Source organism: Choloepus didactylus, chromosome 2 (assembly GCF_015220235.1).
Source record: "Choloepus didactylus isolate mChoDid1 chromosome 2, mChoDid1.pri, whole genome shotgun sequence".
Taxonomy (NCBI): domain Eukaryota; kingdom Metazoa; phylum Chordata; class Mammalia; order Pilosa; family Megalonychidae; genus Choloepus; species Choloepus didactylus.
Genome location: NC_051308.1, coordinates 137105252 through 137117330, shown reverse-complemented (window position 1 = coordinate 137117330; position 12079 = coordinate 137105252). Strand labels below are relative to the sequence as shown.

General features: G+C 34.3%; 1 pseudogene; it reads left to right on the top strand.

Moving 5' to 3' along the window:
* The first annotated feature begins 9887 nt into the window (after positions 1–9887).
* LOC119518427 lies at positions 9888–11850 on the top strand (annotated as a pseudogene).
* The last annotated feature ends 229 nt before the right edge of the window (positions 11851–12079 follow it).

Sequence of the window (12079 nt, the reverse complement as noted above, 5' to 3'; positions counted from 1 at the left end):
CTTCTCCTAATGTTGCCAAAATTAGTATTTCCAAACATTTCATTTTTGCCAGTTTCACAGGGGTGAAATGAAATTCCCTGTGATTGCTTGTGAGTTTGAGTATCTTTTAAAAATTCATTGGTTCACTGGCTGTTAAATGTCCTCTTCTCTGAATTACCTATTCTTCTCTTTACCCATTTTGCCTTCAATTGTTTCTTTTACATTTGAACATGGTAAGATGTTTTGAAATTCTATACACTGCAAATATTTTCTGCCAGTCTGTGGCTATTACTTTTCTCAACTTGCTTACTGGGACCTTTTGTTCTTTAGAAATATTGAAAGTTTTAATAGCTTCATTAACATATAAACATCATACAAAATTCAAAGATTTTTGTTAATTACATACATTTGTACAAAAACCACCAGGCTTTTGAACGTTTTTTTTAATTCCAAAAATCACCCTTGGGTAGGTTTTCATGTGAGCCCCTTTCCTTCTCTGTCCCCTGGCAACCACTAATCTGGTTTCTGTCTTTAATAGATTTGCCTCGTTGAAAGATTTTGTACAAAGGAGATCATTCAAACTGTAGTCTTTTTCATCTTGTTTCATTCACATAACATAATGTTTTTTCAGGTTCATCCATGATGTCGCATGTATGAGCGGTTTATTCTTTTTTGTTGACTATATCACATTTTGTTGATGTATTCACCAGATGATCGACATTTTGTTCCAGCTTTTGGCTATTGTGAATAAACCTGCTGTGAACATTCATGTGCAAGTCTCTGTGTGAACATATGTTTTCATTTATCTTGGATAGATACTTAAGAAGGGAATGCTGGGCCATAATTGTAGTATATGTTTAACTTTTTAAGAAACTGCCAATCAGTTTTCCAAAGTAATTTTATCATTTTGCATTACTGCAAGCAGTTATGAGAGTTGCAGTTCCTCCATAGCCTAGCAACCACTTGGTATGGTCAAGTGTTTAAAAATTTATACATTATTATAGTTATGTCATGTCTTCTTATTTTAAAAAATAGTTTTATTTTGCATTTCATTAGTGTTTCACTTTGCTAAAGCTGCCAAAATTCAATATACCAGAAATGGGTTGACTTTTACAATGGGGATTTGTTAGTTTACAAATTCACAGTTCTAAGGCCATGAAAATGCCCCAATTAAGGCAGGATGATACCTTCTCTGAAGAAAGGCTAATGGAATCTGGGGTTCCTCTGTCAGCTAGCAAGGCATGTGGCTGGCATCTGCTGGTCCTTCACACTTGGGTTTTGTTGCTTTTGGCTGGTTCCAGTGGCCTCCTCTCTGAGCTTCTTTGGGTCCTCTCAGAGCATCTCTGGTGCTTTTGTCGCTCAGCTTCTCTGGGAGCCTTTTCTCTCAGCTCTCTCCAAACTCTTCTAGGATCTTTCTCTCTGAGCTCTCTGGGCCTTTTCTGCCTTTTATCCTCTCACAGAGGATTACCAGTAAAGGATTAAGGCCCACCTTCAATGGGCTAGGTCACATCTCAGTTGAAATAACCTAATCAAAAGGTCCCAGTCACAATAGGTCTACACCCACAGGAATGGTTTAAAAGAATATTATTAGATGAAACCTAAATCCTTTAACATTTTTATCACTTTTGTATATGTTATATCACATTTTTCTGAAAATTATATTATTTTAACTGTTGAATGTCAGTATATAAGAAATTATTTTATATATATATATATAATATATTGAGTTTATCATTGTGAACTTCACTTATTGGTTCTAATAAATTGCTAGTAAATGTTCTTGTATTTTCAACATAGACAAGCATATGTCCTGAAAAAATTCTTTTATTTCTTATATTCCAATTCGTGTATACAATTTTAAAAGATTCTTATCTTAATGCATTATCTGGCACTTCCAGACATTTTTTACTAAAAACAATTACTGCTAGTATTCTTGGTCTTGTTTCTCACATTTTAAGGAATTATTTCCTAGGGCCTAAATTGGGGAGTGGTTTATAATTGCCATTTCATGTCCTATTCCTGCTGCTTCCCCCATCACTCTTCCCCCTTCCCTCTCTTCGTTCTCCTTCTTCTCCTTCCTTTCCTCCTTCTTCTCCTTCTTGTTCTCCTCCTCTGATTCCTCTTCCTTCTTCTCCCTCTTGCTTTACTTCATCATTGTTTCTAGCCCATTTTAAACCATTTTTAAGTATGATATGCATATAAGTGCAAAAGTTCAGTAAATTTTCACATTCTTAGACCATTTGAGCTGATTTTTTAAAATATATCTTTTCAGTAAAATTGTTCATTTAATTTAGATTTTAGACTTGGTGGGCGGGAAATATTCCATAGTATTCCATTACAAATAAAAGGTAAACCTTATACTTCCCTTTTCTTCAAATCTCTTCTCTCAAATATGTGTTTTCATATATTTATAAATTGTTTTTCTTCTTTGAATCTTTCTTCCACTTTTCTCAATTGGACTTAAGATGTTTGACACTTTTATTTTTTTTCCAAAAAGTATTTTTTAATTTTATTAATCAAATCCACTTAATTATTTTTTCTATTTCATTAATTTCTATTTTTTAGTCACCATTGTATCCCTTTTATTTACTTTGGGTGTACAGTCTTATCATATTTGCATTTTCTTGCTATTTTTGTTTCTCATTTGGTGACTTCTGGCTATGATATATGGTTACCAGCCAGTTCTTCTGGGACCTAGGTCCCTGGGTTTCACTTGCATGTACAGTAGACAAGTAAAGGATGTTTATAACCCTGATTTGTCATGTTATATTTATCTGCCTGTATTCCACATGTGCAGCAATTTGATATTTTAAAAAATTCATTTATTAAATCATTTATTCAAAATATTTTGAGAACATGGCAGATAAATACGTGATCTTTACTCTGAAGAGCATACAATCTACTGGAGAAGGATATCATAATATAGGGGTCCATATAGAGATTAGAGCAGGATGTTAAGATATCAGAATGAACATTTCATGTAAAATTAACATTTGTGATTGAGAAAAGGGACTGTGTATTTGATCAGAACTATGGAGAATTATGAGGATAAAACAGATTTTATAAGGCTGGAGTAGATGAGGAATGGGAATAGGAAGAAATGAGTGGTGATGCTATATTTCAGTGGGAAATGATTCATGTAGTAAAAGTGGGCAGATAGAGAAGAGAAAACCAAGGGAAATTAAAACACCCTTAGAAAGCATCACTCTCTCAAAATAAGCAATGCAGCTATGAATATAGTATGTCTTCTTGACAGCCCCAAATATTTCAGAAAGTTAACACAATTATGTGGTCAAAATTCAGTAGTTACTACAATTTTCAAATCCTAGCAAATTACACTGTGATAATAACTGTCATGGTTATGTAACATTTCTGCATATTAGAAAAATAATAACAAGGAAGATTTATGTAGAGAAAATACAAAATGATTTAGATGCTGAAGCTTTTCTCAGCAGACAAGGCTACTTCTAAAATCTAAACCCTTTAGTGAATAACTGTGATTTTCTTTTTCCCTGAAACAATTCTCCGTCTCAAAATACCCTCCATCCCTCTTTTCTCTCTTTCTCAAACCCTCTTTCTCTGGAGTTCACTGTCAGAACCCATTTGTTCCAGTTTGCTAATGCTGCCATTAATAAAAATACCAGAAATGGATAGGCTTTTATAAAGGGGGCTTATTTGGTTACAAATTTACTGTCTGAAGGCCCTGAAAATGTCCAAATTAAGGCATCAGCACAAGTATACCTTCACTGAAGGAAGGCCAGTGGCATCTGGAAAACCTCTGTTAGGTGGGAAGGCATATGGCTGGCATTTGCTGATTCCTGGTTGTGTTCCAGCTCCACTCTCAGCTCCTGTGTGTTCATCGAAATGTTTTTCTTGGGGTGTTTTGTCCTCTCTTAGCTTCTCTGGAGCAAACTCTGGGCTAGCCTCTCTGAAGCATTAGCAAGTCTGCTTTCAATGGCCATCTCCAAAATGTCTCTCTTAGCTGCTCTTCAAAATGTCACTCTCAGCTGCTCGGATCTTCTGTCTGTTATCTCTTTTATAGGACTTCAGTGATTTAATGAGATGTACCTTGAATGGGTGGGGTAACACCTCCATGGAAATTATCCAATCAAAGTTCTTGCCCACAGTTGATAGAGTCACATCTTCATGGAAACACTCAGTAAGTAAGTTCCAACCTAATCAACACTAATATGTCTGCCCCCACAAGATTGCATTGAAGAACATGTCATTTTGATGGGTATAATACATCCAAACGAGCACACAGTTACAGGTGGTCTGGGATTTAGTTTTGAACCTCTATTGTGAGAGCAAGACTTCTGGTAATTAAACAGTAATTTCTTTTTGTTAAAGTTTAGAAATCTGTGCACTGGGGAAATTCAGGTTCTCTTTTTTTTTTCTTATATTGTAAGCAAAAGGCAAACTCTGATACTCATTACTTTCCTGAGCAGTTGAAATTCATTTCTGACATAATAAGAAATTTAGCAGGAGGATCTCAAATGATTCCATTATTATAATCAGCAAATTTCTGTGGGCTTTCCATTGATTTGATGTTGCAGTAACCACTATATTCATCAATGAATTAATATTCAACCATGGAGGCCAGGATTTCATTGTAAATATTCTTAAAATGCAAAGAAATTTACACACAATTGAGATAACTATTGCAAAAAGAATGTGAATTTTCATGAAAATCATTAAAAATATGTATATATGCACCTTTTCCCTTGAATTTAGACATAGGTCTCTTACTGCTATGATTTAGATTCCCATTATCATAGATTTTACATATATTATAAAATGAAAAATCTTTGGAATGATCACTTTGTTTAAATACATATATATATTGAGTGCACACTAGGTGCTGAAAATTTGGCTAGCCAGGTTTAGAACAATGAATCATATTGTTTCTGTTCTGAAGAAATGTGTTGTTTAGAGGGAAAGTAATTAATTTAAAAGATAAATTAAATACAATGAATGAAGTTTACTAAAAGATGTAAATACAAAATGAAGATATCTAAAATGAGTGATGGTTCATTCTGTATTTGGCATTTAATTGAGGATTCCAAATTGAATGGGACATATTTTCTGCATACAGTGCTCTGGAAAGTTGTGTATTCCTGAGACAGGCCTATAGAGCAATTGATCATTAAATGCATGGTGGAAGACGTTTAAAGGTGAGTAAGAGTTACTTTTTTCGTATAAACTGTATCACTGATACTAAACAGTACTATTGGTGTTACTTAGGTTTATTTAAAATGGAATGTCTAGAGACCTGGTTTCCGAGACTCATCTGAGCAATTGTCTTAGATACACTTAAATGAATAATTTGACCTTGCTGGGTTTTAAGTTTCCAATCTGTAAATTAGGGATCTAAATAAGGGAAGAGCTAAATTCCTTTTCAACTCAGCAGTTTAATTAGATCCTTTGTATTTTTTATACTATATACAGCAATGTGATCCCAAATCTCTATTTTAAACATCTGACTTAGAAAATAAACAAACCAAGACACCAAACCCCCATCCTCTGTCTCTCTAATTGAATCAATTAATCTGATAACCTTCTAAATTCCAACTTTGTTAATTTCTCTGAGGTCTAAATAGTGTTTACCCTTAATGCCCAGTTGCAATAGAAGGGAAAAATGTTGGTCATCACATCCTCCTATAGCTATACCAGTCTGCAATGCTGCTGAGCACTTTCAGGGGGTTAAATTTGACTTCATTCATCTCTCCAAACCCACTGACTTTCTTGCTGAGCATCTTAGATACTAATCAACGGTTTCCTTCTCCTCTATACCATTAGTCACCTATTCACTGTTATCTTTATAACCATTTCCTTTCCAATTAGAACCCACTGTAAGAGCGGTTCTAATGGAGAGCTACATAGGGTCCAAATGTATCAAGAATCAGCCTTACTGATAATATAATAAATTTTTATATTATAAGCAAGGATAGGTCTTCTTGAGCTCAGCTTTGTTGACATTTGGGGCTGGATAATTCTTAGTTGTGGGGAATTATCTTGTGGATAATTATAGGATATTCAGAAACATCCCTGGCCTCTAGTCACTAGATGCCAGTAGTGACCCCACCCCTATTCTGGCAGCCAAAAATGTCTCTAGATATTGCCAAATACCCCCTGGGGCCTGTAGGATTGTTTCATAAAATGTAGGCAGCCCACCTAAATTTGAATTTCCAATAAATCATTTTTAGTGTAAACATATTTTGTGGGACAGAGTTACAATAAAAACATTGTTCTTTATCTGAAATTGAAATTTAGCAGTGTCCTGCATTTTCATTTGCTAAATCTGGCAACTCTACTTGAGCAGGGGGCAAATCACCCCAAATTGAGAATCACGAATCTAGGATTATACTGGAGAGTAAAATAAAAAGCAAAATGTTTTAGGCCTGCGGTTGACCTAGCCATTTGTTAAAACGTTTAGCTAAGTGGATTATTGTTATCAACATAATTATTTCGGTATGTTCAAATGTCTGCAATAGTGGAAAATAAAGCAAAATGTAACACTTAGTTTTCTTATGGGGTTTCAGTTCTCGAGCAATTTAGCACATTGACTGATAACTGTGATGAGAAGTGGCTTCACTGCCTTCAGGGTTCTGCAGCATTCATTAGGCTGGAGTTAGGCTTTCTTCAGATATAAAATGATGGATGGGATTCAGAACCTGAAGTTATTCTCATGAAACCACAGACATCAGAAATATGTGTTTGCCCTCTGAATAATGCTTACCCTACTTAGCCATGGGAAACCCCAAGTGCATAGACTGAATCATTTAATCTGCTTTGGGCATATGTCACCTAATCCTGCAGTTGATATAATCATCTTCAGACACTTATACAAGTCTCTAGACAACACAGCTAAGGAAGATAAAAAGACAAGGTGAACTTGTGTTTGCCCTCGCATTAAATTTCTTAAGCTGCTATGTTTAAGTTCCTATTTTATCGACCACTTAGGCAACTATAACCTTAAAAAATGCATTAGCATTTTTATTTCAGACTTTCAAGAAGACACAGACTAGAATAGAAATAAATGATGGGCAGAGTTGTGACTTTTGAATTGATATTCAAATGTTGAAAACATGTTTTTCCACTATGATATTAAGGGAATATTGTAAATAATCCACATATTCTAGTTTTCTTTTAAAACTGGCTATATGTTTTGCTGATATAAGATACAGTATGGTTGTAGTAAGCACACCAATGTTTGCTGAAATACATGTCAGAGAAGAATTACTGATGTTGTATTGCTTCTAAATTGAAAGATGATGAGGAATTATATGAGCAGAGAGAAACTCATTTAGGCACAATAAAATTGAATTTATTTGCCTAAGATCATAATTAAATAAAATTTCATTAGAGCTTTAAAAATTTCATTTTTAACTTTATTGGCTAGAAATTGTGTTCCATGGAACTGATATTTTAGGCAGATAATCCCTGCCAAAATATAAAATATTATGTACTTTGTTTTAACACCATTTAGCTAGTAATAAAAATGGTCTTGATTTTTGCTGTCAGAAATGAGAAAATAGTATATATTTAATATTATTTTAGAGCATTCAAAATACTTTTAAAAAATGTAATCATTATTTTTAAGGACATATTTTTATGTTCTCTTTTACTTGGTTTTGACCTTATCATATACATTGTGTCTTGTAGTTATTTAATTTTGCATTTCTTAATGCTTGTCTATTAGTTTGGGCACTAAAATGATACTTCAGAGGTTGAAAATCCTCTTAAAGATTTTTGAGTTTAGCATTAAGAATGTATAACATACAAGGCTAATTGTATATGGAGCAGGACTGAGATCTCTTGCAGTATGTGTCCTTCTTACCCAGCACTTTTCATACAAATTATAACAAGTGTGGTACGCAGCTTCAAAAGGGAAAAGGATTTACAGTAGCACATACAGAATATACACTGAATATCCCCAGACTTGCCCATTGACCTGCAATGTACAGATTTGTTCTGTATGCTTGAGATTCAGCATATACAAGCCAGGGAAACTGGAAAAGTGGGAAAGAATTTGTCAGTCCTATTTCCTTTTCTTTCTGTTAATGTGTGCATGGAACTGGGAAGTGAAGAACTGGTGCCAGAGAGGGAAAAGAGGGCTAGAAGAGAAAGCATGGTGATTCATTTCATATTAAGGTTTATATAATTCTATTTTCTTAAGGAAAATGTGGGAGAACCATGACCTTTTTTTTCTTCAGGCTGTTTCTTCATAAGGAAATTTGATGTTAAAATTTGAGATATTACTCAACTCCAGGTTTGAAGCAAGAGGTAATAAGTAATTGTCAAGCACATAAGATGGGAAAACATTAGTCCTAAAGTATGAAGATGTTGAGATATTTAAACTAGTTCTAGAGTTAATGGTTTTGGGGTGGAAAGAGTACCTAAGATTTTTCTATTGCTTAGCTGTAGAGGGAGCCTGTATTAAAGATAAAGCCAACTGAAAGAACTGTTTCCCCTATAATTAGTGAAGTTTGGAGACTTACAGAGAAAATGGTTGGTATCATAAGGTGGAAAAGCATGTCATGACATTTTGGGTCAACACATGAGAGACTTAATCTAATCCCTTGAACCAGAAGACTGTGTTAGTATGATTTAATTTGGGAAGTGAATCACAATTTCTGGTGTTGATCACTTATTTTTACTCCATTGTATCTCTAGATACTAATAATTTATCTGTTTATTTGTCTGAATAAATGTACTTTGCTACAACAGAGGTATACATATTTATTCTATTTTTTTCCTATTAAAGTTGATAAATTATCAACTTCTTATATGAGTTAAAAAGGCATATACATTTGTTACCTGTTAGCAAACTTCCAGGTTTCTTTGGATTTAGAAAATCTTTTGGGAAAAAATTGTAAATTTTGTTTCTTTATATTCAAATTTCTGATTTTGAATCCTCAGTGTTTTCCTTAGGGTGTTGGATGATGCTGCATTAGAGATGAAGACAAAACAGGGAAAGCTTATGAGATGATGCATTTTTCTTCTTGAAACTTTTAAACCCTAAGCACAAAAACATTCTGGAAATTTATCATTGTTTGGTTTTGGTCCAAACCATTCAATATAGCTTTAATTAGCTTTCAAAGTCTCCAGCACAAAATAGGGTGGTGGCAGAAATAAATTGGTTAAAGAAAAAGCACAGACTCTGCTGAAAAGCACAGCATAGTCTTCAAGAAATATTATATTCTAAGGACAACATAATGTTGTTTTCATGTTGTCTTTGCCCCATTTTGATTTCAAAATGTTTCTTCCATTTCCGATAGAATATAGATAGCTTTAGAAATTTAAAGTTAATTTTGAAAATTGTAGCCAGCAGTGATTTTTCTGCGGGAGTTCAAATTTATTATTTAAAGGAATAGTGGGCTCTTCAAAGTTTCTTTATCACTCATTAAGGTCTCTAATAAGGCAGTTATTCAGAAATTAATTGGAAACAGAGTTCAAGGATGTGAATCTCCACTCATACTGGTAGAGCATATAGTCCTCCTGCAAAGCTCAGAATGATACAAGAACAGATTACGGATAAAAACAGCTTAGCATATTAGAGAATGAGCTGTGAGGCCCTAAAGAAGTCAATCAGTGGTCTTATCAACAAAGTCAGCATTTCTAATAGAGGTATTATTATTCAAGAGCTTCTTCAAGAAAACATAGTTAGTGGAAGAGGACTGCTGTCAAGATCTGTTCTGCAAGCACAAACTGTTTCTCCAATCTTCACCCATGTTTAGGCAGCACTAGTGGCAATTATCAACTCAAAATTTCCACAAATTGGAGAATTAATCCTCAAGAGATTAATTCTTAATTTTCAAAAAGGCTATCGAAGAAATGACAAGCAACTTTGTTTGACTGCTTCAAAATTTATAGTACATCTTATTAACCAAAATGTGACACATGAAGTTTTATGCTTAGAAATGCCCACTTTGCTCCTGGAAAGACCAACAGATGATAATGTTGAAGTATCCATTGGTTTTCTCAAGGAATGTGGCTTCAGATTAATAGAAGTGTCACCAAGAGGAATTAATCCTATATTTGAATGCCTTTGAAACATTCCCCAGGAGTCTGAAATTGACAAAAAAGTTCAGTATATGATTGAAGTGATGTTTGCAGTACGTAAGGATGGATTCAAGGACCACCCTGTTATCCTAAAGGGACTTGACCTAGTGGAAGATGATCAGTTCACCCATGTGCTTCCTCTAGAGGATGATTATAATCCAGAAGATGTTCTTAATGTTTTCAAGATTTTATGGCAAATGAAGAGAAGTACAAAGCCATTTAGAAAGAATTCTTGATGGAGACAGTAACTCAAACACAGACCAAGATGCTGGAAGTAGTGAAGAGGAGGAAGAAGAGGAGGATGAAGAGGGAGAAGAAGGTGAAGAAGGTCAAAAAGTAGCTATTCATGACAAAACAGAAATTAATCTGATCTCATTTAATCACACAATTTTTCTTGCTTTTCAATCAAGTTTAGATTTTGAAGAATGTGCTCACAAACTGCTGAAAATGGAGTTTCCTGAGAGTCAAACAAAAGAACTCTGCAACATGAGACTTGATTGCTGTGCCCAACAAAGGACATTTGAGAAATTTTTGGCTTATTAGAAGGGCCTTTTGACATGCTAAAAAAAGAATACATGGAATCTTTTGAAAGCATATTCAGAGAACAGTATGGCACCATCCATTGCTTGGAAACAAACAAATTGATAAATGTTGCTATGATGTTTGATCCCCTTTTATACACTGCTTCACTTGGAGTGTTCTTGAGTGTATGAAGCTGAATGAAGAAACCACTACATCATCCATTAGAATTTTTGTTTAAATATTTTTTCAGGAACTGTGTGAATACATGGGTCTTCCTAAACTTAATGCAAGATTAAAGGATGAAACCTTACAGCCATTCTTTGAAGGTTTATTACCCCAAGATAATCCAAGAAATATTCAGTTTGCCATCAACTTCTTTACATCTATAGGTCTTGGAGATTTAATGGATGAATTGTGTGAGCATCTCAAAAATACACCAAAGGTCATAATGACCCAGAAACCAGATGTTGAGCAAAATAAATCCTCCCCTTCCTCTTCCTCTTCTGCATCCTCCTCTTCAGAGTCTGACTCCTCTGATTCTGAATCTGACAGCAGTGATAGCAGCTCAGGGTCTTCCAGTGAAGTGAGAGATTCTTCAACTACCAATAGTCATAGTTCTGCCTCAGCTAAAGATATAAGAAAGAAGGCACAAGGGAAAGCCAGAAATAAAGAAACAGATAATTTGATCAGGAAACAACAAACAAATAATAGGAAACAAGAGGAACGAAGACCAGGACAAAGGCACCAGGAAACAAGGACTGAGAGAGAAAGAAGGTCAGAAAAACACAGAGATCAAAATTCAAGAGATCCAAATTGGAGAGATCCCACAAAAAAATATACTTCAGACAGAAGGGTGCCGTCTGAACAAAATAGTTACAGTAGGATTGTGAATGACAGAGATGAAGAAATGCACATAGATTTTGAAAATAAGCATAGTGATCCCAAAAAGAAGAGAGGAGAGAGAAGAAATACTTTTTCTGAAAATGAGAAGCACAGGCACCAAAATAAGGACAGTGAAAATTTTAGAAGAAAAGAGATATCAAAGTCAAGGGAAAAAAATAGGAAACATTTAGGCTCTAGAAGTGATGAAGATAGATATCAGAACAGTGTCGAGAGATGATGGGAAAAATCTAGCAAGTATTCTGAACAGAGAACCAAAGAAAATAGCACTATCTTACCATGTCTGGAAAACAGCTTGAAAATAGTTTTTTGTTTTAAAACCAAAGAAAATCAAAGAAAAATCAGGATAGACAAAGAGAAAAGTCTCCAACAAAGCAGAAATAACCCTATAAATCAACATAAACTGAACATGTCTTACCTTTGGCTGAAACAAAATATTTTTTACACTGATTGACAAACTTTATAGAATTCTTGCATAAAGTACCAGATTGTATTTTGTAATTTTAAAATGTCTTCATTTCAACATGTTTTATAATTGGTACATCTCATGGCCTTCTACATAAACTTATTTGAAGAGAAAAGTTTCACAGAGAGGGATGTAAGTTGCTTATAT